At 54.1% G+C, this 25735-nt stretch overlaps 1 protein-coding gene across 1 annotated transcript in view; it reads left to right on the plus strand.

Annotated features, from left to right (window-relative positions):
* The first annotated feature begins 3082 nt into the window (after positions 1–3082).
* LOC101713399 (SRY-box transcription factor 1) overlaps positions 3083–25735 on the plus strand; it is a 100766-nt gene continuing 78113 nt past the window's right edge. The window contains 1 exon segment of the mRNA XM_087193147.1: positions 3083–3180. The gene's annotated coding sequence lies outside the window, so the exon portion shown is untranslated.

Consider the following 25735-nt stretch of genomic DNA (forward strand, 5'->3'; position numbering starts at 1 on the left):
ACGTGAATGCTGCATAGATGTTATGCTGCATTGTCCAGGGAATAATAAGTAAAAGTTTGTACAAGGCCCATAAAGAGAACATTTTGCCAACTATTTTTAATCCATGGTTGGTGAATCTTCCAATAAGGAACCCATGGATGTGGAGGACTATTTTTCAAAATTTTAAATATCTCAGTCACCTAAAATATCTGAGAACTAACCCCAGCTTGTCTACTAATCTTGAGCGAGTCATGGTTCTTTGAATCTGAATTTTTCCCTCTGTAAAATGGGAATATTGGACTAGTTGATCTGTGAGATTCCAAATCTCAGACGTAACTGCATGACACTCTGACTCCACGCACTGGGGCTCGCTCCCTCTGAGTCAGGTGATGCTGTTGAACTCAATGGCCTCTGCAACACCTAGGCTCCCTAATAAAGCCAGTGCTGGTGACTTCAGCCAGATAGACAAGGTAAACTCCAGGTGTCCGAACTTCAGGGCAGGGCTGGGGCAATATGCACCTGGGTTAGGACCTGTCTTGCTTACCTCCCTGGAAGCTTCATCTTGATTGGCTTGAGATGTGCCTAGGAGATTAGTAAGTCTCACTTCATGCTACATCCGGTTGGGTCGTGAGAGTGTGACCTTGGGCACTGCGGCTGGCCCCTGACCCCTTCCTCTCGAGTGCCTCCCCTCCTCTGCTTCCTGCCTGCCATGAGCTGAGCAGCTTTCCTCTACCACACCCTTCCACCATGATGTTCCTGTCTTGGAGCCAGCTGACCGTGGACTGAGTCCTCCGAAGCCACGAGCCAAGTTAAACTTTTGCTCCTTTATATTGCACAGAGGCCGGAACACACGGTGGTTGAAGTGAAGGTCAGCTACCACACCAGACACCGCATTCACGCCAGCAGGGTCACTCACCCTGTTTCTAAGGGTGAAGGACTGAGAGTCAACAAGGCTGCACCCCCGTTCCCACCACCGCCAGCACAGGACCCTGGGCCTGGCCACGCCTGGTCTCCAGCTGCATTTCACTACTGATTATCAATGCACCAACACATTGCATGGCTTTCTCCTCTCTCCTGGTAGAAGTTTAGAGTATTTCATCAAAACCTAAGTCTTATAAACTTGTATGTATAGAACCTTCCAGAATTTATCAAAATGTCATCTTTAAAGCTGTTCAAGGTATCCTGATTTGAGAATCTATGCACTGGTGGTGGTTTATATTTCCATCATGGGAAAGAAACAATCTTAACAGAGATTTTCACAGATGTCCCAGAACAAAATCTGAGCTATACAAATTCAGTTCAGCAGCTAGGCCACTGTGATGCTTTTATGAGATCCACACATTTCTCAGGGCTGCACCGGGAAGAACTCAGAGGTGAAGGTGATGGAATGGTCACCCCAGACTCCCTGGGATGTGGCCTCCTCTCTGATTCCAATGCACAGTGTGTCTCTGGTGGGAGGGGTAGATGCTTGTGGCACTGTCACTAACACAGCTAGAGCTACAAGCTGTTGAGGTTGGGCTCAGCCTGAGCAACGTTATTTGCCAAATTGGAATGAAAATTAGGTTTGGATGCCAGGCACCTAGATACACTAGCAAGGCTGTGTGCAGCATGTAGGGACTGGGTGGCACCTCCCGACCCTGCTCACTCTTGGCTTTGCAGTGGCCATTTGTCCAACGTGGGCTTCGTGGAGCTGTCCTCACCGCAAGGACCGAGCCCCGAGCCAGCGGTCCACAAGCCTGCATCAGCTGGGGCCTCTGGCTCTGTCCCCAGTGTGACAGCAGGCTGTGCTTCCTCTCTGACCAAGGGAGCCACTCTGTGAGGCCCAGAGCACCTGAGTCCCCAAGTGCGTCCTCCGACGTGACTCCCATGTGGCTCAATCCCCCCTTTAAGGGGGTCTTTCTTGGGGTGCAGGTGGCTGGTATGGGTGCAGCATCAGCCCAAGTAGGGGAAGCCCGGGTCTCCCTGCTGAATTCCAGCACAATGCTCTTCTATTGTGGGACAAGGACCAAACCACTTTACCTGCTGTTGGAAGTATCTAAAAATGCTTCACCAAAAGAAAACAATACCCAGATGTGCTCCGCCCTGACCTGACAAGGAGCAAAGTTCTCAGTTTGCAACCGCAGGGCCTTTTCACAGAGGTGGTGGGGCAGGAGGGGCTTAGCTGACGAGCCCAACAGGAGCCAAGGACCCGTGGCACACGGAGCCACACATAGGAATCTTGCCACAGATGCACAGTGTCCCAGCCAGGGAAGGCCAGGCTGGTTGCTCTGGCCTCAGTGACCCCAAAATGACCTGGCTCTGGCGAGGCACCATCCCCAAGACTGTAGTCACCCACCGGGCAGCTCGGTTAGACTTACGGAACTGCCTCACGGGACGCCAGTGCGCTCTGGGTGGAAGATTCTGGAAATCGTGGGGTGGGCCAGGCCATACCATCCCTGAGGGAGCGGGGTGGCTGCATCCCGGCCGGGGCCTCCCTGGTGGACCTTCCGGTCCCTGCAGGCCTGGGGCCATCGTGGAGAGGAGCGGCAGAGGCTCCCCTCCCTCCCCAAGGCCCTGCCTGGCCACGGCTCTGCTGCTCCCAGCTTCCCTCTGGGAGCCGGGAATGGTTGGGTCCGGCGCGGCCTCGCTGCCCGTGTGCCAGTCAGCTCCTGTCTGCCTTTGTTTACTCTGGGACACAATGGGAGCTATAGTCCTTCCAATACATCATTTATAAGTGTATTCTACCTCTGAATGTACAGGCAGGGCTGGCTGTGGGTGAATAAGCTCTGTGAATATTGCCAAGACCCTGCGCTTTGTTCAGCATTGTTCTTCACAATGGATACCACACTTTGGAAGTAATTTTAAAAAGGGAATCAAAATAGTGGTACTTTTAGCCTTTGTTTCTTTTATACCACGCTGCATTCTCTGTCTCTCATTCAGCCGCTCCCATTATCCCGACAAATTAAATAAACCAGAAAGGCTCTGGCAGGCAGTACTCCCTCCACTGCAGCCTGGGAAGTCGAAATAAACATCGGGTGGTTCTGGCTGGCAGTTCCAGCTAACTTTGTTCCCGGACTTGAAAACCAGGGGGCGGGGAGGCTGGGGACTTGAAGGGTCAGCGGCCCGGGAGCCGGCCTCGGTGGCAGCAGCGGGGCGGTCACCTCGTGCAGGGCTGCAGCTTCTAGAAGAGCGCAGAGTCCCCGCTGGGCCGGACTGCGAACGGTGAGTCACAGGGCCCCGCCGAAGGCGGCTGGCCCAGCCTCCCCTGCAGGCGTCGTGAGTGTCTCTGCTTCCAAAGGCATTGCTGTGCCTGCGGAAACACTTCCCAAGAGGGGGTGAGTCCAGGAGGAGGAGGATTCTGCCTGTCCATCTCTGTCTCTAAACTGTACTTTCATGTTTAGAAGTTTTTGATTCTTGTGATCGCAACCTAGGTTTGAAATACAAGCAAGGAGGGAACGGGGATGCAGAAAGGATGCTAGGCTTTTTGAGCGTGGCGCTGCCTTGGGTCTTTCTGAGCTCCGGATGCGCTGGAAACAGGTACAGCCACTCTCTGGCCCCACCTCTCTGACTTCTGCACCTGAAGCATAGTCTGCTTGTTCAGGGAAACCCCTAAAGGTTTCCACTCGGGAAGAAAGCTCTTTGAAATTAATAACAGATTCAGATTAAGATTAACAAAAGAGGACACTTTTCCTCAACGAGAGTGTGCCTGGGAGTCATCGTGGTCACCGCCACGCCATGCCATGCTGCTCCCTCCAGAAGCAGCGCTGTCTGGGATGTGGTAACCATGGCCTTCTGGGGCCCAGGGTCCCCGTCCGCTCACCCCTTCTCTGCACGCCACTCTGAACAGCGCAGGTGGACCTGGGGGAGAGAAAGCACAGTCGCCTGGAATCCCGGAGGCCGCTGGTTTCCTTAGGAAGCAGAGCCGTGGCATAAATGCCAGTGACAGCAGCTTTGAAGCCCGCAGCCCCAGCTAGGATGCCTCATCTAAAATGCAGGCGTCGTGGCCGGAGGGGGGCTCTGTGTTCCAACAGAGGCGTCCCCTGGCTTCCGAGTCAGAGGGCACCGCAGGCAAAGGGAAATATTGAGCCAGAGTAGTTTGAACAAAACCATCAGGGTTCATCTTTTATTACCAAAGGAAGACTTGAAAAAGCCCAGGTGAAATTTTCCTCCATTGTCTAGGAAAATTCTCTGTAATTTGCCCCCAGGGAAATCCAAGTGCCTTGTGGCCTGGGCCCCCACACCCCCCCCTCTGGCCACCTCTCCTCCTCTCTCAGGCAAATGTCTCGGGGTCCCTGGAGGCCGGGGCGCGAGCAGGACGCTGAAGGTCAGGGCTGCCCACTGCGGCCTGACTTTTAGCTAAAGAGGCTGCGCTTTCTCCGGCTACCCTGCCGGGTCTAATTTGGTGGCATTACGCGAAGGGGGTGGACCTGCTCCTGACAGGAGGGGGTTAAATGAGATTACAAGCTTTGGAAGCTGTCAGCAGCCACCACTGCCTGGGGATGTTAAATTGCGATTTAATGGTCAGCTTTATCTGTACAGTGGCCGTGGAAATCTGCTGTTTTCAGCAACTTAATTGGCACTGTGTTTGCAGGAGTTTTTCGGGGAGGTGGGAGAGTTCACCAGATTTTAATCCTGAATTATTTAGAGATCAGACTGGTGGACGTCAGGGGAAATGTGTGCCGTGTTTTGTTTTACTGAGGCTCAACAAGCTCTGAATGGGCAAGATGCTGCATTCCACGGTGATACCCAAACTTTCTAAAAATACGCGCGGGGTCTGATGCAGCAGGGTTTATTTATAGAGAAATAAACAAAGATAGCAGTTGCGATCACAGCATATGTGCATGTCTGGCGTGTGCGGACAGTGACTGCACAGCCAGCCTGTGCCGCTGTGCAGATCATACAGAGGGACCAGGCTCAGAGCTGGGGTCCCTGGAGCCAGCGGGAGGCGGCCACAGCAGAGGTGCTGGGCGCCAATGTTGATGGCAGACTGCGTGTGCACACATGTGGGGGCACCTGCGTGTGTACAAGATGTGCGTGTGTGTGCACAGCTGGGTGTTTTGTATACACGTGTACACACATGCATTGTGTGCATCCATGTGACTGTGTGCATGTCCATGTGTGTATGAGTGTGCTCATGCGTGGGTGAGATTGTGCATGTGCATGTGTGTGGGAAGTGAATGCATGCCTCTGTGCAGTGTGTAGGTGAGTGTGTCCCCATGGGTGTGTGTGGTGTTTGTGTGTGCGCCTGTGGGTACACGTGTGGGTTATATGCACATATGTGTGGGATGTGGGCTGTACTGGGTGTGGGCGTAACCTGTGACAGCCTGCTGGCTGTGTGAGCACAGGCCAGGCCTTTGGCCTCACCCACCCTCCAGGCCACCGGTCACTCAGTGTCGCCCAGGGTGCTGCGAGCCATAGGTCGCCTGTCTGAAGGTGCGGAAGGTTTGCCCTGTGAGCTGGGGGCTGCAGCACATGGCAGGGACAGGGCTGTACATGGGCGCTGGCAGCTGGGTGGCATGTTCTCACAAGCAGACCCGAGGGGTGGGGAGGGCACATGTGTGGGACCCCTGGAGAAACACAGGAGAAGGGAGAGAGAAGAGAGAAAGTGTCTCGGAGCAGATATCAGCATTGTCTGCTCCCAGGGAGGGTCAGTCCGGCAAGTTCAGGATTAGTAAATTTAATATCCTGTCAAAATCCTCACGATAATGAATCCTGGCTGGCCAGGCTGGCACAGCGGCTTCGCGCTGCAGCGGGCGAGATAGCGCAGCTCATTTATGAGCCAGGGATTTGCTGCGCTGGCAGAGCGGGCCGGGTGCGAGCTGCGAGGTGGGCGTCCCCACCTCGGGAACTTGCTGGGCCCCACACGTTGCGTCGCACAGTGACCTGGGGTCGTGGCTCCTCGGCCCCGGGTTCCCAGAAGACTCAGGAAGCTGCCTGTGGGAAAGTCCAGCCCTGAAGTGCCCCACAGGCTGCCCGCGAGCGGCTTCCCATCCCACAGCCAGGGCGGACAGAGACACGAGACGCGAGACGCGGGCGGCCCGGAAGAGGCCAGAGGCATGGGACAGCAAGGCCCCCACTGGGCTCCACGCGGCCGCGGCCACGCCGGGAGGGCTGCAGGTTGCAAGGGCAACAGCAGATACCAGGCTCTTGGGCGAGGCCCGTGCAACGGGGAAGTTCCTGTGCAATTTGTTCAAAGCACTACACCTCTCAGGCAGCTGTCAGAGCCGTGCATTATGGTACATTGAATCTGAATGGGGCTCTCAACATCAAAACCTCACATCCATTATGATACCATCTCCCGCTCTAAGCTGTAATGCTTATTAATTCTGCACCCATGCTCTCCCGGCTCCGGCAAATGTATTCCATCAGCCTAGCATTTAATTTAATTAGTACAGCTGGGCTCTCATTCTCCTTTCTGTGTCAGAGGTATTGTCAGCACGTTCTGCTGTAACACAATTACTGATTGCTTTTAGATAGGCAGAAATATGATTAGGGTATTGGGTGACTGTATCATAAGCCTTATTAGATTCATTTGAAATCTGGAGATAAATAGGAAACTTTTATTTGCAGTGTAATGAGATTATGCTTATTAGGCCAAGGCCTCACAACCTTTTGCAAAGAACGCAGTGCATCGGCCGGATTAGACCCTGGAACCATACTATGCTCCCAGCCAGCCTCCCACCGCCTCTGTGTCAGAGACTTAACTGTTGTCACACCGTCCGTGTCCCAGGATTACGGCCACTGTGGTGTCTTCCTCAGATAAAGGAGGTGGCATCCCCCTGCCTCCCTGAAGTCTGATGGAAGACACACATCTTGAAAGGAGGTTTAATTTTGGGAGAAGTATCTTGCGAAATCAGTGTGCAGACCAAAAGAATGATTCTTTCATCCATGTGTATTTGCTTTTTGAAGGTGTTTGTGTTTATCGGATGTTGCTGACAGATTGGTGTACAGTGAATGTGCCTGGCCGGGTCTGGAAGTGCCCATCGCTGCTGCTGCTGCCGTTTGGATAACTGCTGGCCAACTGCAGAGGCGTCAGTTTCTGTTGGCTTCACTCATTTGCTTTTGGGTCTGTGGGGTCTGGGGACAGCTCGCAGGCACTTCCTCAGCCCACGCACGGTGCTGATCCGCGGGGAGCCCTTGTGGAAGGCCAGAGCCATGCTGGGGCATCTGAACTGGAGCACGGGGCGGGACGTGTGAGCGTGTGCAGCCAGAGAAGTTATCAGCCAGGCATGTGGTACTTTCACGTGTGAGGAAAGCCCTAATGACTGCTCGGACACACAAAGCTTCAGGGCGACATATGAGTCTGGCTGTAGAAAAGAGTCGAGATGTCAACTCTAAATTTGACAAATGCACGCATTCTCTTCAAGCTGATTTCTCTCCTGTGTCACCCTCGGCCCATTTTCACCAAAGCAGCACACCGTCGCTTGATTTTGGTGAACTCAGGCAGATTATTCGCATGAATTCATGTATTGACTAATTCAAGTTGCCTGTGAAAAGTGACCGTGTTTTGCTGTTCACTTACACAAGGATCATTTCTTTCTTTCTTGTTAAATGTATGGCCGGGCGTAAGCCCAGGTCAGCTCTCACCCCTGGAGCCAAAAGGGGCCGGCCTCGAGGCTTTGGTCTCCCAGGCCCAGGGTCCCCCTCGGGGTGATGGCAAAGGCGTGTGAATAGCTATCGGTGATGTTGGCCCTGGGTGTACTTACTTGTACACTTAAAAATAGTTCAAGTTGCAAACTGAGTTTTGTATATTTTACTACAGTAAAAAAGAAGAAACAGAGGGAGGGACTGGACCGGCGTGGGGCTACCTTGTCTGCGTATCTGGAGGTCCCAGGGGCCAAGACTGCACCCTCCCTCCACAGCAGCCCTGGCGAGAGGGCCCGGTGGGAGTCTTCAGGGTCCAGGTCGGGAGCCGAGTCTGCACTCCTGCAGACCCAACTTGACCGCTCCTGCCACGTCAAACACAGCACACTCCGTGGGGGACAGTTGTCCTACCCGCAGTGGCCCATGGTAAATACCTTCTAAGGCCATATCCGAGTTCTTGGTGCCATAATTCGCATCTGAGTTAAAGTGGGCTGAAGCTGTACCGATGTTAAAGCTCGGTGAAAGGTGATTGAGACCACGAGACACCCTGTGACGACTGGGGTCCATCGTGTCCCCGAAAGACTCACGTGTTGAGGCTCGGCCCAGGGCGGGGCGCTCAGAGGTGACTGGGTCACCAGGGCTCTGGCCTCAGGGTGGGTCACTCCCTGAGGGACTCAGGCTTTCCTGGTGCCCCTGGGAGGAGAAGGGACAGGAGGTAAGGTCTTGAGGTGCCTTGGGGCCCGGCCCTGGGGACTCAGAGTTGTCCCAGTCCCTCCACATCCCCACCTCCACTCCTCTACACCGTGCAGTGAGCAGCGCTGCCCGCCATGATGTCCTCATCACCTCGGGCCCAGGTTGACAAATCCAGGCAACCAACCGTGGCCCGAAACCTCTGAAACCAGGAGCCAGCATCAACCCTTCCTCCTTGCAGCTATTTCCTGCCGGCATTTTTCACAGCTGTAGTGAGCTGACCAACACACGCCCTAATGCGGAGGGAGAGGCCGGAGCCCATGGCGCAGTGTAGACGTGGCGGGCAGGGCAAGGGCGGCAGCAGTGCACCTGAGCCCCCAGGCTACCTCCTCCTCACCAGCCTGGCCCTCAGCGCGGCACTGAGACAGGCGCCTGCCCGGAGAGACGCGTTTGTGCACTGCCACCCCTGCCACTGCTGTCCTACCTGTGCAATTTCACTGCATGAGTGCAGAAAAGAAAAAAATGTTTTGTGTGAAGACTAAATGAGTGTTGTGGAAAAATTAGATAAAAGCAGCTTACTTGCATTTAAAAGTATAGAGCTACCTGTATATGAAACCAGGGTAAATTATTGAGGAAAATTATCGAAAATGAAGATTCTGGGCAGGGGATTTAGCTCAGTGATTCTGCTGCCTGCCTCACAAGCACAGGTCCTGAGTTCGATCCCCGGTACCAAAAAAAAAAAAGAAGAAGAAGAAGATTCTGCAGCCAGATTGCTTCACAAGTGGTTTTAGTTCAGTTTCTTTGAGGAAACCTAGGAGCCGAGTCCTGGACAGATTTCACCAGTGGACTCGGTAGGCCAGTCTGCAGCCCCAGCTCAGGAAAAGGCATTAGTCTTATGTCAAAACATGCGTATGTTTTGCCCTAAGATGGTTCACGGAAAGATCTGTAGCTTTTGTGAGTCCCTATTCTAACAAGTACTTCTGATCGTGGTCCTAGAGGTAGCCCAAGGGCAGCAGGAGGGGCCAGAAGAGCCCGAAGGAGCTGCATCCCTTGCCCCCCCCCACACACTTCTGGCTCTAAGGAGCTCCTCGTGCTCTGGGGAGGTTGGTGGAGATTGCTAGAAAGGTAGAAACGTGGTTTATGTCCAGATGTCCCCCTAAAGCCCACGTGATCACAGGCAGGACCTTTGGAAGGTGACTGGATCCTGGGGCTCCTTGCTGACTTGCTGTTAGGAGGTGAGGTCTGGTGGGAAGAGGCAGTCACTGTGGTGACCCTGAAGGCTATGTCTCCTTCCCACCGCCTCCCGGCTCTCCCTGCATCCCTGCTGCGTGCCCCAGCAGCTTCTCCACCAGGCCCCTGTCCCATGCCATGGTGCCTGCAGCCAGCTGACCATGGACCAAATCTGTGAGCCAAATGAAACCTCTCCTCCTTTAAGCTGGGGGTGTCGGGTACTGTGCCTCAGCGATGTAGAAAGCGACAGTAGACACATGCCCACGGGAGGGTATGGATCTGGCGAGGTCCTGGGAGTGGGGACAGAGGGCGGGAAGGGCATGGGCCGAGCGGAGAGGCCTGAGTGGTGGTAACTGTGCCTCTCAGCTACTGTCCACAGCCACCATGGTCTGGACTCTGTCCTCCCGTGCCATCTCCCAAGGGGGCTTCCCAGGTACACGGAGGTGTGTGCAGCTCAGGGGGCTCGTAGAGGGGCTGCCACGTCTGCCTGAGCCAGCTTCCGGGGGCTCCATCTCATCCCCAAATGGTCAGGGCTGGGCAGCTCCACAGGCACCCTGTGCTGGTGCCCAGGACAGCGGAAGGAACGGGGCACCTCATGCTCGGCAGCGGCTCCTGGGCTGGCTGCTCAGGTTCTCTGCATGTGTCTTGTCCTTGGCAAAGCGAGGACATCACCAGGGCAGGACATAGGGCTTGCAGTGGTGCCCTGGTGCCACGCCATCTCTGTGACCCGGAACAATGCATCCAGCACTTCCTGTGTGTGACTTGGGGAGCTGTGAGTGAGTGTGTGGATGCAGCACACTGTCCAGGTAGGGCACTGTCACCTGCTTCTGTCCTCTGGCTGTCCCCATGCTGACTGGGAACAACAAACAGGAGGAAGTGGCCTCTCTCTGTCCACACTGCACCATTTCCTCTAACCCAGCCAAGCCGATCCGATCCATGTGTGCCTGCTCTTGTTTGGGCCAAAGAGAAGAGGAAGGATCTGGAAAGAGGACCACGGGGGTAGGGTGGACAGCCATGCGTCTCAGGGATGGCTCCAGGCATGGCCTGGCCCGAGGTGCTGGCGACTTGGGTGTAGTTGAGGGCAGGGCATACACAATCCACTTCACGAAAGAGCACAGAAACTGTCACCAAGAAACAGGACAGTTGTCACCGTGACAGCTCCCCTGTGCCTCTGTGCAGCCCCAACCTGAGGCCCTCTCCTCGGAACGGGGTGTTGGGGTCCACCTAGCCTCTCCGTCGTGAAAACCCAGGGGCTGCCCCATCTCCTCCCGAGCAAGACCGCCACCTCGTGGGGGGTGACTCGCTGGTCTCTGCCGGGGGGACTCGCCTGTGGGTGTCCCCGCCACAGAGGCTGCTCCTGACCTCTGCGGCCCACGGCCCAGGGCCCGGGGCTGCAGCAACAGCAGCACCGAGAGAGGTCTGCCCAGTAAGCAGCTGGATCACAAGAAGATCGCCACAGAAGCAGCCTGAACCTACACTCAGGGAGCCAGAGGAACAAGAACAAACTAAGTGCAGGGTTAGCAGAGCGATGAAAAATAAAGATTAGAGCAGAAATAAAGAAAACAGAATGGAAAAGATCAACAAAACCAAGTTTCATGTAGCAACGACTCCACAATGTATATGTGTGCCAAAAACTCACACTGTACTTCTTAAAAATGTATCACTTTTGTTTCTAAACAATACTTTGAAACATCGCCTCACTCCACTAATAATAAGTCACAAGTGTTGACAAGGTGGTGAAGAAAGAGACCCTTGCAAAAGGGGTGATGGAAAACTACAGTGAATAATTTTTTAAAAAAAAATTACAGGAAAAGACACATTGCCAAAATGATGGGATAAGTGTGTTTGAAATGAGCAAGAGTATTGTGAGTATTCTCAAGAAGACTGAAATGGCAGTGTGTCTTGAATGGTAACACATGTTCAAACATTCACTGTGTTTTTGATCACCTCATGTTGATCGAACATTTACTGTATAGCTATGTTGGGTAAAGACATTATGTTCTGTCCTCCTCCACCTTCTTCACTGGATCTGGCACCGTGAGACTCATGGCTCTTCCCAAAGTCAAAATGGCTGTGAAAGAGAAACGTTTTTAATCCATTCAGGACATGGAGGCAGCCAGGACAGTGCAACTAAAGACCCTCAGGAAAGAGGACTCCAGGGCTGCTGCAGGAAGTGGCAAGGAGGATGGGATGAGTGTGCTCAAAGCCAGGGGACGATTTGGAGGAGGCTTCATGGTTATGTGTCTTTTACTGTAATAATTTTTTAATTTAATCATTCACCATAATCCTTGATCATACCGCATATGTTTTATACTGTTGGTGGGAGTGTAATTAAGTGCCGCTGTTATGGAAAACGGTAGACATTCCTCACAAGATTAAAAAAGAGCCAGCACCAATCCGGCAACCACTGCACACCATACATACAAAGGGGCTCAGGACCTCGAAGACACCCTTGCCCACCCGTGTTTATCCCGGCACTGTTCACGTCAGCTGAGAATGGACACAGCCGAGATGCCCGTGGGTGGTGAGTGGAGAGAGACCCGTGTGTGTACACAGCGGGGTGCGCTCAGCCCTCAGGAGGTGGAAATCCCATCACTCAGAGCAACACAGGTGGACCCCGAGGGCGTCATGCTCAGTGAAATAAGCCACGCCTGGAGGCAAATGCTGCATCGAACTGCTTCTGGGGCAAATCTGCAGTATGCAAATCAGGGAAGCAGCGAGGGTTGGTGCAGGGAAAAGCGGAGAGAAATTAGAGAAAAGAGTGCAGGGTTTCAGCGGCTCAAGAGGAGTCGCTTCCAGAGCTCTGTTCCTCAGCACTGTGGCTGCAGTGAACAGTCCTGTGCCGTAGGCTGGGAAATGGGCTTCGAGGGTGGGCCTTCTGGGGAATGTTCTTGTCCTGATGCTATAATAACACATAAAAGCAGGGGAGGCCCTGAGTGAGGGGAAGGTTGGGGAGAGGACTCTGTCGGGCTTTCTGGGTCTGCACTTCCCTCCAGCTCATGCACTGAGCACCTGCAGAGTTTCATATGCAAAGAACTAAAAGAGACCCAGTGAAGAGGAACCAAACCCAGCACGGGCTCGTGCCCGGGAGCATTTCTCCAGGGAGAAGACTGGATCGCCCAGGTCCACGTGCAGTTGGTGAGCCCAGGACAGAGCCCGGCTCCGCCCAAGGAGAGCTCACGGGGAGCAGTCACTCCCGTGTGGGTCCTCAGTGGTGCCGGGGATCCACGCTCTTGTTAAATGCACAGACCCTTGCCCACCCTGCCAAAGACCCTCCAGACTATACCAAGGCACCTTTGTTATTCATGACAGTGCAACCAGCTGGGAATGTCATGCTCTCCCCTTTGAGAGGAGCCACGGCTCCTGGAGGAGGAAACGCGGCTCCAAGCAGCGACATGGCCACATTTACGCAGCTGATGAGCTCCAGAGGCTACTGCAGGCCCTGTGCCGTCCACTGTAGGCACAGCGACATCCAAAATGGGAGGTACAGAGGGAATTTGAGGGTCTCTGGTTACCTTCCAGGACACATCCATCCCTCACGTTGCAGCCGTGGTAAAGAGCAGTAACCTTAAGCTTTTCTAGAAGAAAGCTCTGACAGTGTGCGCCAGCTGTCAGGATGGTGAGGGCCCCGGAAGTGCGAACTATGGGAGAGTCCTCCTCATTGTGTCCCTTGAGGTCCGCGGGCAGACCGCACCACCGACTTCCAGAGTCCTGGGCCAGCGCAAAGGGAAACAGCATCCTGCGGTACTAAATACACGCTGACCACTACATAAAAGTAGTTTTATCTCTAGCCTTGCTTTACCAGCAGGTATGTAGAAGAGGCAAATAATGACAGTTCTCCAGGTCTGCTGGATTCATGGAAGTGCAATAATTGCTATAGTGTGTTTGATGGCGACTCAAAGGTGAATCTCCACAGAAGCAACGGGAGTAACTGCTCAGTCTGCGTCTGATCCAGAAGCCCCGGGGAGCGTTACGCGTTCGCTCACCAGAGCCTGCTGTGCTTCCTGGAGCCGGGCCTGGAATGCTCAGCTGCCAGCTCTCGGGTGAAGATCCTGAAGATCGGCCGTGGGTCACGCTCAGCGTCTCCTTCTCCTTCCGAGGAAGCCAGAAACAGCCAGAGCTGCCTGCCTGCCTGCCCGCCCAGGGTCCTCTCCCCTGGCACCTGTGGCAGCCGCCTTCTCCAGAGTTCTGTCCCGAGGCTGAGCTGCCGAGAGCAGAGCCCTCACGGGGATTGGCGAGGCTCGGGGCTGTGTCCTCCACGGCGTCACAGCCAGCGGCCCTCAGGACCAGGAAGACTTGCCAGCACTGCTGGGATTTTACAGTTATTCCCCAGAGCCCAAGCCCACTTCGATTTGTTCTTAACCTGTTGAGTTTTCATCTTTTTTTTTTCTTGGTGCTATTGGAGGTTGAGCTTGGGGTCTTCATGCTGAGCTACATCCCCATTGCTTTTTAATTTTTCATTCTGAGACAGGGTCTTGTGCTAAGTTGCTGCGCTGCCCAGGCTAGACTCCTGCCTTAGCCTCCCAAAGTGCTGGGTGATAGGCTTATGCCCCACGCCCACTGAGTTTGAATTGTTTTCTGTGCACCTGCAGGCTTCAGTAAGGAGCCCAAATGTTTTCTCATCTTGAATGGAAAAGGCTGATGTTGTTGCTCAGCCTGGCATGATGTACTGGAGGTCCTCCTTGAGGACAGGAGCCCACCTCCCCGCCCGTGGTGCTGCCGCTACTCTGTGCTGAAAGGGGTTGATTTTTATCAGCCCGTGTCTGTAGTGCACGATGACCATACTCCTCGTGCGGAGCTGGTGCATGCACACAGCACAGCATCTCGAGTCTCTTTACTTCCTCTTCTCCTCCCCTCCCCCATCTCTTGATCCTCTTCCCGTTTGAGAAAGATCCATCTCCCTCTTTCCTATTAACTATCTTTTACTTTCCTCTTTATTTATAATTTGAGTTTCTCATGTAAGAGAAGCCAGGTGATACTTAAGCCTGTGTGTCTGATTTATTTCACTTAGCATTATGGTCTCAAGGTGCCTCCATTTTCCTATACGTGACTCAAGTTCATCCTTCTTTATGGCAGAGTAGTACTCCACTGTGTGTAAACACATTTTCTTTTCCACTCATCTGTTGATGGTCATATAGGTACTTTCAAGATATAGCTATTTTGAGTTGTACTGCTACAAACACGGGTGTGCATGGATCACTGTAATATGATGTCTTCAGCTCTTTGGGCAGGACTCAAGGGGAGTAGCTCAGTGGAATGGAATCTCTAATTCCTCTATTTGAGGAATCTCCGTCTTTAATTCCATGTTTACTCACACAGGAAAGACACTGATCCAACAGCAGGTCAAACAAGATCGTCATTGCCTATACCCCGTCTCTAATACACGTGTGCAGACAGACACAGGACCTGTCATCTAAAGAGGAGAAATGTGTGGGTCTAGGAGTCTGCACCCCACAAGGGCCAACTGACCTCCTGCCGTGGAGCCTGGACTCCGGTGACCCAGCTCAGTCGCTTCCTCACAGCCCTTTCTCCCCCTGTGCAGTGGGCGGGGGTGGTGCCTGTGTCCCAGGCTGCTGAGAGGAGCGGCCATAGTGCACGCAGCAGGTCTCCTCAGAGTGAGGCCACCACTGTTGGAGTTCCTTTCCCTGGACAGCTGGTCCTGCCCTGGGCAGAGGCAAGAGCTGACCTCGAGCAGGAAGCCTCTGGGTTGCAGGAGGGAAGGGTTTCAGGGTGGTCTTTCCCCTCTGAGTCGCACGGGGCCCTGCGCAGGGACCAGGCCAGGGACCTCCCACCACCTACCCAGCCCCAAAGCTCTGTGCAGAGCTGGCCCACTGCTCCTACCGCAAAACCACTGTGCACCCTGCTGGGCCAGGGACTCACGGGGCTGGGAACAGGGATCTGTGACCAGAACCAGTGGTCGTAGACAGAGGTCGGCACTTGGACAGTGTGAGTTTCTGAGACTGCACTCGGGCCCCCGGCTGTGCTCCACGCAAATGTGTGGTTACAGGTTCGTTCTCTACGTTTTTGGCGTGAATCTCCCGCACCGAGGAAGCTGTGTCACTCAGTGAGCCCGAACTTCTGAACTGGCAAGCCTCACCATTCAGGTTTGGACTGCACCTGTCAAGACACTGGATATTTCCTTCCCTTCACATCCGAACCACAAGATAGTCAATGTCTGTCTCTCTCCAGCACCCCGAATTGCTGAACCCACAGAAGCATTATTCTGGAGGGCAAAGAGCGAGAATAGCTGCCCGCATCAGTGCACCCCGGGCTGAGCAGGTGGCTCCGACCCGACCCAGAGAGCCTGCCCTCTGTCAAGCGCGGGGCGCAAGCTCCCGAGGCGTCTTGCCACAGGGTGCAGTGCGCCTGGGCCTGAAGCACTGCCACCCTGTGCCTGCTGAGCCATCTCTCAAAGCCTTGCACACGAGTGACCGTGAGAGACAAGCTCACCCCACAGGTGCGGGAGGCACAGCGTGAACACCCTGGCCTGCCACAGCCAGGGCGATGGAGAAGCAGGTGCCCGTGTGGCCATCCAGAAACCAGAATGGAACCTGGCAGCGCCTACCAGGAGGGGCAGCAACTCGGGGTCACTGGGGGGGGGCAGAATCTTCCCAAGGCCCAGCCGGCCAGGGCAGCGCCAGATGCTGGGGCAGCGCCCGATGGGCCTCCTTGGGGTCTGCAGCCGAGCCTCCAGCGCCCTCCTCCCTGCACACAGGCTGGCCGCAGAGCTTCCCTACTGCCGGAGACCACAGGGCTGGAGTAGAGGGAGCAGCGAGGGACAGTGGCTGCCCCAAAGGAAATCAGGAGGAGAGCAGTGAAATCAAGGCCATGCGGTGGGGCAGAGGCACGTGACAACCGGGGGCTATGAGCCAACGCCCCAAGACTGGTGCAAACACCATCACCTTGTCCTTTGTTCCCCAACCTGGGGTCCCCGAATCTGCAGACAGATTCGTGCTCTGTGTGAGAAGACCCCAGTCACAGGGGCGGGGGCCTTGGGGACGAAGCAACTGCCCTGTACCTGGGAGCCAGGGCTGCTTCTCCCGGCTCCCTCCCGGCTGCTGCTCAATAATTAGCATTTTAAGTCAATACAAATGCAGTCTGGGGTCAGGCCTTGACCCATGCATCAAAAGCCGTCTCTGACACCATTTGGGGAAGAGCACGAAGGAGCCCATGGAAATGGATTAAGGGTCAATATGTCTCAGCTCTGCCAAGATGGTGCTGCCGTAATAAGTTCAGCTCCACCACCAGCTCTCCTGTCTCTGTCAATGGGAGACGCCAGTGCAGGACCTGTGTAAGCACAGGAAGACACGGCTGTGGGAACTCTCGAGACAGCGCCAGTGGCCGAAGCGAGTTCCGTTTCCACCTCATCCCCGTCCACCAGGGACTGAAGGCTGTGGCCAGTCCCCTCATGCCGATTCAGCCCAGCACATCACTCTGGAGCCGAAGAGCACCAACAATGACCCCTTCTTCGTGTGTGCTCCACTGGGGATGGTTTTGTTCAAAAGGTTCCTCTAAAATTTGACACCCAGATCTCTCAGCCCAACCTTGGTGGAAACCCACACGGCCCCTGGCCGCCTGCTGCTGTGGGGCAGGCTCAGCAGGCATGCGGAGGCCACGTCTTTACAGCCCCAGCGTCACCTCGTGGAGGCCCACGAGACAGGGCCAGGGCGCCCAGGGCCCTGCAGTGCCCCCTCTGCCCAGATCACCCAGAGCCGCCCCGCATGCTCCTGGGCAAGGGAGGATGGCAGCTGCTCTGGCCTTTCCCCTCCCCATGGTGCCTGCACCTCCACACCAGTCCAGGGACTGTTCTGACTTGAGAACTCGGCTGCGCTCTACCTGGAAGGCACAGCCAACTGAGGAGATGGGCGTGTCTAGAGGGTGAGGTGGGCTCGGGGTTGTGCACACTCCAGGTCTCCAGGCTGGGCAACAGGAGGAGGAAGGGCCTGCTGGTGTAGGAAATGGGTGAACAGGAGGTCAGAAGCAGGGATGGACCAATGGGAGCTCAAAAGTAGGAATGGGCCTCGCTCAGAAGCAGGTCTGGGCCAATGGGAGCTCAGAAACAGAGATGAGCCAATGGGAGAGGAGCAGGGGCAGCCCTCTCTTGCTGGGGTCCTGCAGTGGGAAGGTGTGGAGGAGGAGGGACTGGAGAAGGATGACCACAGGCTGTCCCCACCCAAAGCTGTCCCTGGCACCAGACCTGCCGATCCCCCAGGGGCCCCTGAGCCCCTGCCTCTCTCTCACTCAGCAGGTATACATGCTGCTTTTGAACCTGCAGAAATGGTTTTCAGGGAGACCCTTCTGAGGTAGGACATCATCGTGCCCTACCTAAGGCCTCACCCTACTCCTTCCCAAGCCACAGGGCCCTGTCAGCATGGCTTCCCTGGGGCCTCCCATGCAGGTGGGCTCTTGGGTTCCAGCTGGTCCCTCCCATCCTGCAGGGTGGCTCCGGGAGGCCTCCCGGCCCTTTTGGCCAGAGAAGAGGGTTCCTGTGGAGAGATTGTAAAGTCCCCTGTGAAGGCAGCGTCAAGGAGACCCAGGCGGGGCGGGGCCTCAGGTGCCCGAAGGTGGCACAGTGAGAGCAGACCCAGAGAGCTAGGAAGGCTCGGGTGCGTGCGTGTAAACCTAGTGGATTCTGGCAGTTCTTAGAGACCTGGGACTCTGTGGCCTTGTCCGTGGGAAACCAGTCCTTCCTTCATGCAGCCAGAAAGGCAACAAAGCAGACTTTGCTGAAGGCCCTGCTCACCGGAAGCCAGCATTCCGGACTGGAGTCTCCCACTGCGACCTCCTTCCCACTCCTCCAGCCTTCGTGTGGAAGTGTGCACAGACCATGGCGCTGGCGAGTGAGCCCAGGGACGACCCCCTATTGGTGGCCCTGCTGGCCCTGGCACTGTGACACTCTCACAGGGGGACGTGGGTCGCGGGCTGTGGTCACAGCCAGCCCCCACCATCCAGGCTGCAGGCCACGCCCCATGCTCGCGGCCCTCTGACTCTCAGGCCTGTCTGTAAAGCCTCATCGGCCCTGGTGCACTTGTCTCTCCGCGTCCCATGCCCTGTAGTCTTGTCCTCATCTGGGCTGCACTTCACCTACAGGACAAACTAACCGTCCACACACCCTGCCCTGCCTGGGCTGGCTCCTCGCAGGTGAGCTGCTCAGCCTCTCGGCCACGGACGCTACTCTCCTTGGGCTCTGCACCTCTGCACCAAGGGCTGTGGCCAACCTCGAGAGTCCTCCTCTTTGCTGTCACCGAGCCACCCTTCCTGAGACCTGGTGGCACAAAAGGCAGAAACCCCCACCTTGAAGCTCTGTGCGTCAGGAGTCCACGTGGCAGCGCCTGCAGGGCTGGCTCCGTCTGAAGCAAAGAGGGCAGGAGCCATGCTGGGCCTCTTTCCTTGGGCTGCAGACAGCTGTCCTCTCCCTGTCTGCTCTCACCATCCACCCTCTCCATGTGTCGGTCCCGGTGTCCACTTTTCCCCTTTTATGAGACACCAGCCAGTCACATAGATCAGGGCCCCTCAACCCCAGCATGACCTCTTCCTGACTAAGTACATCCGCAGTGACCCTGTCTCCGAGAGACCCAGGAAAGGGGGTGCAATTCAGCCTGGGCCACGCCCCGCATCCACCCCCAGGAATGCCATCGCCTTCCCCGTGGTCTGCAGTGCATCCCACAGCAGTGGTGCAGGAGTTTATGATGGATGAAGCTTCCTCCATCACCATGGATGCAGTGGTCTCTGGCTTTCTCAAGACCAGCACCCACCTCAGCCGCCCGGCTGCTGCTTAGGGAGCACATTCACTTGGTTCCCTTGCTGGGACACTACCATGGGTCTCAGCCTCCTTTTCCATTCCCGAGTTCTCTAACTTTCGAGCTCTCCTCTGCTCCAATATCAGCTGGAAAACATTGAAAATCCTCGTTCTTTGGTTCCCTCCCCCATCTCCTACTTGAAATTGTGTCTTTCCTTCTCTTTGCCTTTTGAAATCGATTCCTGCTTCCTCCAGGAAGGCATCAGGGCCTGCTCCATGGAAGAGCTTCTCTCTGCACGGGATCTCTGAGCATTTTGTGTCTGCGTCGTGTAGCTACTTCTTGCCCTGCTGCCTGGACGTCTGGTCAGTTGTTCCTGCAGCTGGTGCAATAGGCAGTAGTAGGCATTTGATAGGTTTTCTAGGACCAAGGTTCAAGTGATGGCATCCACCCAGGTTCAGATCATGGAATCCACCAGGTTCAGATCATGGAATCCACCAGGTTCAGATCATGGAATCCACCAGGCAATGGGATCCACCCAGGCAGGCAATGGGATCCACCCTGCCTTTGCCCTTGTTGGACCAAGCTTTGGGAACACCTGGGGTGCAGGCTGTTTTGCGTTGGAAAGTTTCCAGACAGCTAAGCCTCTGACCCTCACCAGGATGAGTGCTACAAGAGGAAAACGTTTCGTAGGAAGAATGTATTGTAGGGTTTGGCCGTATATGCCTTTGGGGTCTGCAGTGGGTCCCAGTGGGACAAATTAACTGGAATTCTAACGGTGTCCCTGTGAAATATCAGGAAATGCCCTAATAAAGTAGGTGAATAAACCCGAATCTGTTATTTCAGTGAACGGATGGGTGTCACCTTCTCACCCCGCACGCCCCGGCCCCCTGCCACCTCCCATTCCCGCTCGGCCCTCCCCCGGCCCTCACACTCACACATGACCCTCAGCAGAGCAGCGGGTTCTTTTCTTTCCCCCATTTACTTCCAGTCCTTCGCCTTTGTCAATTAGCAGCAGATCTAGCTGTACACGAAGGAAATTTTGATGCTGTTTAATTTCCATTCCAGTTGATTTGACATCTAAGTTTACGCTGTTATTTTGTAGTACGAGCAACAGGGGCAATTTAAATTCAGGAAATTTCATCCATAGGTGCCACATTTACATTTCATGAGGAGCCCCAGTGAATAGAGTTTATACACTCCATCTGAAAGGGAACAGCAGTGGCCACGGTGGTACGGGGGAGCCAGGGAGAACACCCAGGCCACCGCATAGCAACCGCCAGGTTTCCAAGGGCAAATCGCTCCTCGGAGCCTAAGCAATTGGACAAGCACATCAAAACATGCCTCGCACACGACGGCCGATGCCCGTTAGTGTTGGGGACTGTTACCTCCATCGCCGTGACGGAGCCCTAATCACCAGGGTAATTAGAAGTTATAACACTGGCAACAAGAGAGGCAGAACTTCCAGAGCCCATTAACAGCGTTACTTTAAGTATCTGGCTGTGAACTGCTCAGAACCCTAATTACATTACACGTCTGTCTGAAAGGGTGATGTAATTAACCGACGGGAGCAGGATTAATGTACAGCGACTACTGTGTAACAGTTGTAAGTACTGTTTTCATGGGAACGGGCTCCGGCAATGTCACTTCATTCTCTTCCACTAAACTGTATACCTTATGTAGTCAAAAAACCCTGACCTTGATAAAGTTATGTGCATTTTATGCACACATATTTTTGTCCTTTTTCCCCTGTTTCAGTTACATTTTTACATTTATACTGCATTCACCTCAACCTGGTTAAAGATAAACCTAGATGCCTTTAGTATATGAAATAAATATGGGCTCTATTTTTATACATTTAGACATTTTTCTATGGACTGGTTTGCAGGATCCATTTTTTTCTGGTAATATAAGGTTATAGGAAATCTTCAAATAAGATACCAAGTAATAAATTGCTAACCCAAGTAATAAATTTTATATTGCACATATATAATATTCTAGATTAATTTATCATGTTTTAAAGACTCAATGAGATTTACTTATTTATAATAAGCCATTTCTTATCAGTCTTTAATTGAAGTATTTTCATAAATTAGACCTCCAAAAAGTACAGTATTTCAAGTGGACTTTATTGAAAGGATCGTATTTTTATGAGTCCTATGCTATTAGAAAATGATCTACTCATTTACTATGCCACACACAATTCATGAATTTTGAAGCTGGCATGTCCTTCCTTAAGACCAGGGACAGGGACGGCCCAGGCCACACAGGCCTGAGGGATGCCACGGAGAGGCCACCGTCCTGCTCTGCCTGAGGCGGTGCCAGGAGCCCCTGGCCCTCGGGTCTTCTCTCTGCACGCTGCTTCAGGGGCCTTTCTGTGCCCACTTCCCCAGTTCCAGCTCTGGGTACCAGGTGTGGGTGCTGGGCCCCCAGGCTGCTCTTCAGTGGCACACTGGCCCATAGCAGCCCATGAAGGTCGGAAGAAGTGGGGTCACGGAGCCCACGCCGCGCCCTGTGTTGCCTTCACGATGCCTGCCGCTCACGCACTCTCCCTGCCCAGCTCCAAAGGCTCGGATGCTGGGGATCCCTGCAAATCACGAGCCGCAGGGTGGGGGAGTCTGTGCTGGCGTCGGTCTGGGGCTCAGGGTCTAGGGAGGCACTAAGACCACAAGGACTAGTGCAGCAGGGACCCTTCCTTCCCCAAGTCTTACGAGGGACAGCTGAGGGTCCACGCCAGGACACCTGCGCCCAGCCACCCTCCAGCACCGAGGACCCAGGCCCGGCCTGGAGTTCCTGACCTGCCAACCCCAGTGCGTTCGACGTGGCCTTGGCTCCGTTCTGACACACACACGGTGTGGGCTTCTTTTCATTTGAGGTTAAACCAAAATTTTAAAATAGATTTTTAACATTCTCACCACCAAGAAATGATAAAGCATTGAAATTAAAGTGTTGGAAAGTTTCCATTATGTATATATGGATTAAAATATCACATTGTATCCCATAAATGTACACAATCTCTGTCTATCCAATAAAATGAACTTTAAACTAAACAATACATAAATAGAAGGAGATTTTGTTTAAGTGACAAAGCAAAACGTGACAAAAACTGTTCCTTGCTGGAGGCAGTGAAATTGGAGGCTTCTGCCACTTGTTTATTTGGTGCCCATGTCACAGGTGGGCATAGGAGCGGAGGGGAGCAACAGGACCACCCTGGGGCACAGGCTCAGAACCCAGGCAAATGGACACTGATCTGAGAAGGAGGCGGCCAGCGCAGCCCTCAGGCTGACCTGGGCGGCTCCCCGAGCTGGCTCTCTGGGCAGAGCTCTGTGCCCCGCCATCACTCTGCTTCTGCCCTGAGGTTGCCACCTGCAGCACTCGCACGTCCGGCACTGTTCGGGATGCTCCGCATGTGGCCCGGCCACTCTTGGGTACAAGGAGAACACCGAGCGCCACTGTCCTCACCAGCCAGGACCGAGCACCCAGCGCCCCCAGGCTTCTGCAGGGGGCTGTGCTCCCGTGCTGGAGAAAGCACTCAGCTCTCAGCATCTGCACCTCACCTGCAGCCTCGCTCCTTAGACCTGCAAACAGAGCTCTGGCCCGGGCAGGGCAGCGGGTCTGGGCCACCCTCTCCCACACGCTGACCTCTGCTTGCTCGGATGCCTGGGGAGAGAATCATGGTTCTCTCCTCACCAGCAAGCCTCAGAGAATTAATGCAGAATCCATGGTCGACCTTGATGAGGATGCAGATCCCACGAAGTGTGAAGAATGTCTGAGCTAAAATTAGTGAGATTATTAACATTTGAAAATGATAAACTCAGCAGGAGCACTAAAACATCTCATTTTTTAGAGCACTCTGAGAGCACACTGAACAAGGGACCTGTACGGTGAACAGAGGGCGGAAACGGAGATTTCTTCCCTTTTCCAGCTGCCCCTTCCTTGCTCTTACCTGTGGAGTTCAGACAGTGCCACTGCAAGGCCAAGCACGTCCTGCAGAACCCTGTGGCTCTGCAGTGACTGTGACCTCCCCGTGAGGTGCACCGCTTGTCTGTCTACAGGATGCGTGTGCATGTGGGTGTGCGTGTGCGTGTACACCCATCTGCACACTTCCCCAAGGAGCAGTGTTTGGATTATTTTGCTTTAGGATTTGAGAGTTTGAGGCTCACTGTTTCAAGGAGCCAGGGCTCACAGACACGACTCTCAGGTTTTTCTGTAACTAAGACAGAGCCCGGCTTATGCAGAGTCATGGACAATCTACTTAACTGGTGTCAGGAAATGCTAGGGAGCCCGGCCAGAAGAAAGAGGAGGCAGGTTCCCTGGCCTGCATGGTCCCCCGGCCCCTCCTCGTCCAGCTCGAGAGAGCAGACTCCCACCCCAGTGCCACAAGGCCAGTTCTGAGCCGATTCCGACACATCAGCAGCACCTGCTGTCCCGAACAATCGGGGCAAATGTGGCTGTGACCTTGCACTGCCTTAATTCCCACACCCCACTAATGAGGACATCAGGCCACGTCCTTGCCAGCTGGTGCAGGATCGAACAGCTGCAGTGGTTACAGGGAGACGTAACAAAATGCAGTATCCTGAAACACCTTCTTCTGACCTAGAAAGAAGGGAGCTTAAAATTGACTTCTAATTAATTTAATTCCTGCACTGGCCTCAATATCGAAAAGGTGATATTTTTGTCTTTAGGCTCCAAGGTACTCTTGAAAAGCAGAGAGGGCCCCAAGAGCTCTTGTGTGCCGAGGTATATCTAGAAAGATTTACTGTATTACAATTACAACTGGTAAGATTTTAGGGTACTTATTAATTTATTTTAAAATAAACATAAATAGATACTGTATAAGGTTTTGTGCACAATGACAGTTTTCCAGGGAAATAAGCACTTTAGTGAGGACTGTGATGTTATTTCACACTGAGCTGGAGAGGAGAGGAGACCCCTGCGTGCGCGTGGACAGCCGGGCCTGAGCGTGTTTGAGTTCGGCATGGGAGGAAATGGGGCTGCCCAGCTCTGTGCAGCCCAGTCACTCACAACAGGTTCATGGAGCAGCACTGGGCCGGTGTGGCCTCACCAGCAAGAGCATGTCACGGAGGGCACATCCACGGACCTGGGCAGGATGCGTGTCCAGCTGCTGCTCTCGGGGACAGACGGGACCCTGCGGGGACTGAGACAAGGCAGTGTTTTGTGTCTGAACAGCTGTGAACATAGAAAAGGTACAGTGGAAACCTGGCGTAGAAGATGGACAGCGGCCATGTGGGTTGGGACAGGACCCAGGCCTTCGCGCCGAGCTGCAGTGCCCCCCCCCCGCTCCCTCCCTCCCTCTCTCTCTCCCTTAACTTATTTATTTATTTATTTGTTTGTTGGAGGCAAGGCCTCTATAACTCTGTAACTTGCCCAGGCTGGTCTCAAACTTATCATCCTCCTGCCTCAGCCTTTCAGAGTGCTGGGAGTACAGGGATACACCCTGTGCCCGACTCTTGCTGTAACGTTTTACTATATTAACTTGTTAATGTTTGACTCTTTTATAAGAACTCCTTATACATTGTTCAGCTGTACAAAACTTTTTCTTCCCTTTTATCCTTGTTGCATAAGCTTTTGTCACTTAACATTTTTTGTTACAGCCCAGGACACAAACACACACTGGCCTGGACCCCACAGGTTGGGACCAGCGGTATATGTCTTTTCCCTCCGAATCTGGTCCCTGACACCTTAGAGCCCCCTGACACACACCTGCGCCTCCTCCCGTCCATGACCCTCTTGGGCAGGCGTCACTCTGCAAATATGTCTGGGAAGTTTGTCCTGGTTTGCTTCTTGTTTCTATTTGCCATACATTTGATTGCAAGCAGGTAACACACAGTGCACATTCTTATCTATAAATGAAGGCCTATCGCCGTTGGGTCTGTGTTTTCAACCCCTCTGAGGTTGGTGCCGGTGTCTGTAGGCGCTTCTGCCAGACTCCGCCCGGGAGTCTGTGGGGCTCTTCCTTCCCCTCCGAGAGTCCCTGTCTCTGCCTCTCCTCTGGCTGTGTACTCAGCAGGCGGCAGGAATTTCAGCTCCATTAAAACCTCACGGACACCACCATGCGTGCAAGCTGCGGTCATCGGAAAGGTCACTGAGCCGCATGCCACTGTAGCAGGAGAAGCAGTGTCTTTTCAGCTAACTGGATGCACCACTTTGATGCTGCACCCAAACGCAAGAAGCCTTCGAGGCTGCCCCAGCGTGCAGTCCAAGAACACGTTGGTGAGTGTAGTTAGTCCGCTGGCGTGCCTCGCACTTGCAGTCTCTTGCTCGTTGGTGATTTTGGGGGCTCATGCATCAGTCACTTGGAAAACATCAGTCAAACTGTCCTGCCATCTACGCACCTTGCTGCACAACCCCCAGAAATTCCATCCGTTCACATTGCCGCCAGAAGCAGCAGAGAAGCCTTCAGAAACTGGGAAGCTGCTACAGCACCGTGCAGGCGAGTTTTCCAAAGCTCAAATCTTTGCTTCAGGAGTCAAATGTTGTTGGCTACAAACCTGCCGTTCATTGTCCTTATGTGA

The sequence above is a fragment of the Heterocephalus glaber genome, unplaced genomic scaffold, assembly GCF_053883595.1.
Source record: "Heterocephalus glaber isolate CG9 unplaced genomic scaffold, H.glaber_assembly_v1.0 deba00001579, whole genome shotgun sequence".
NCBI lineage: Eukaryota > Metazoa > Chordata > Mammalia > Rodentia > Bathyergidae > Heterocephalus > Heterocephalus glaber.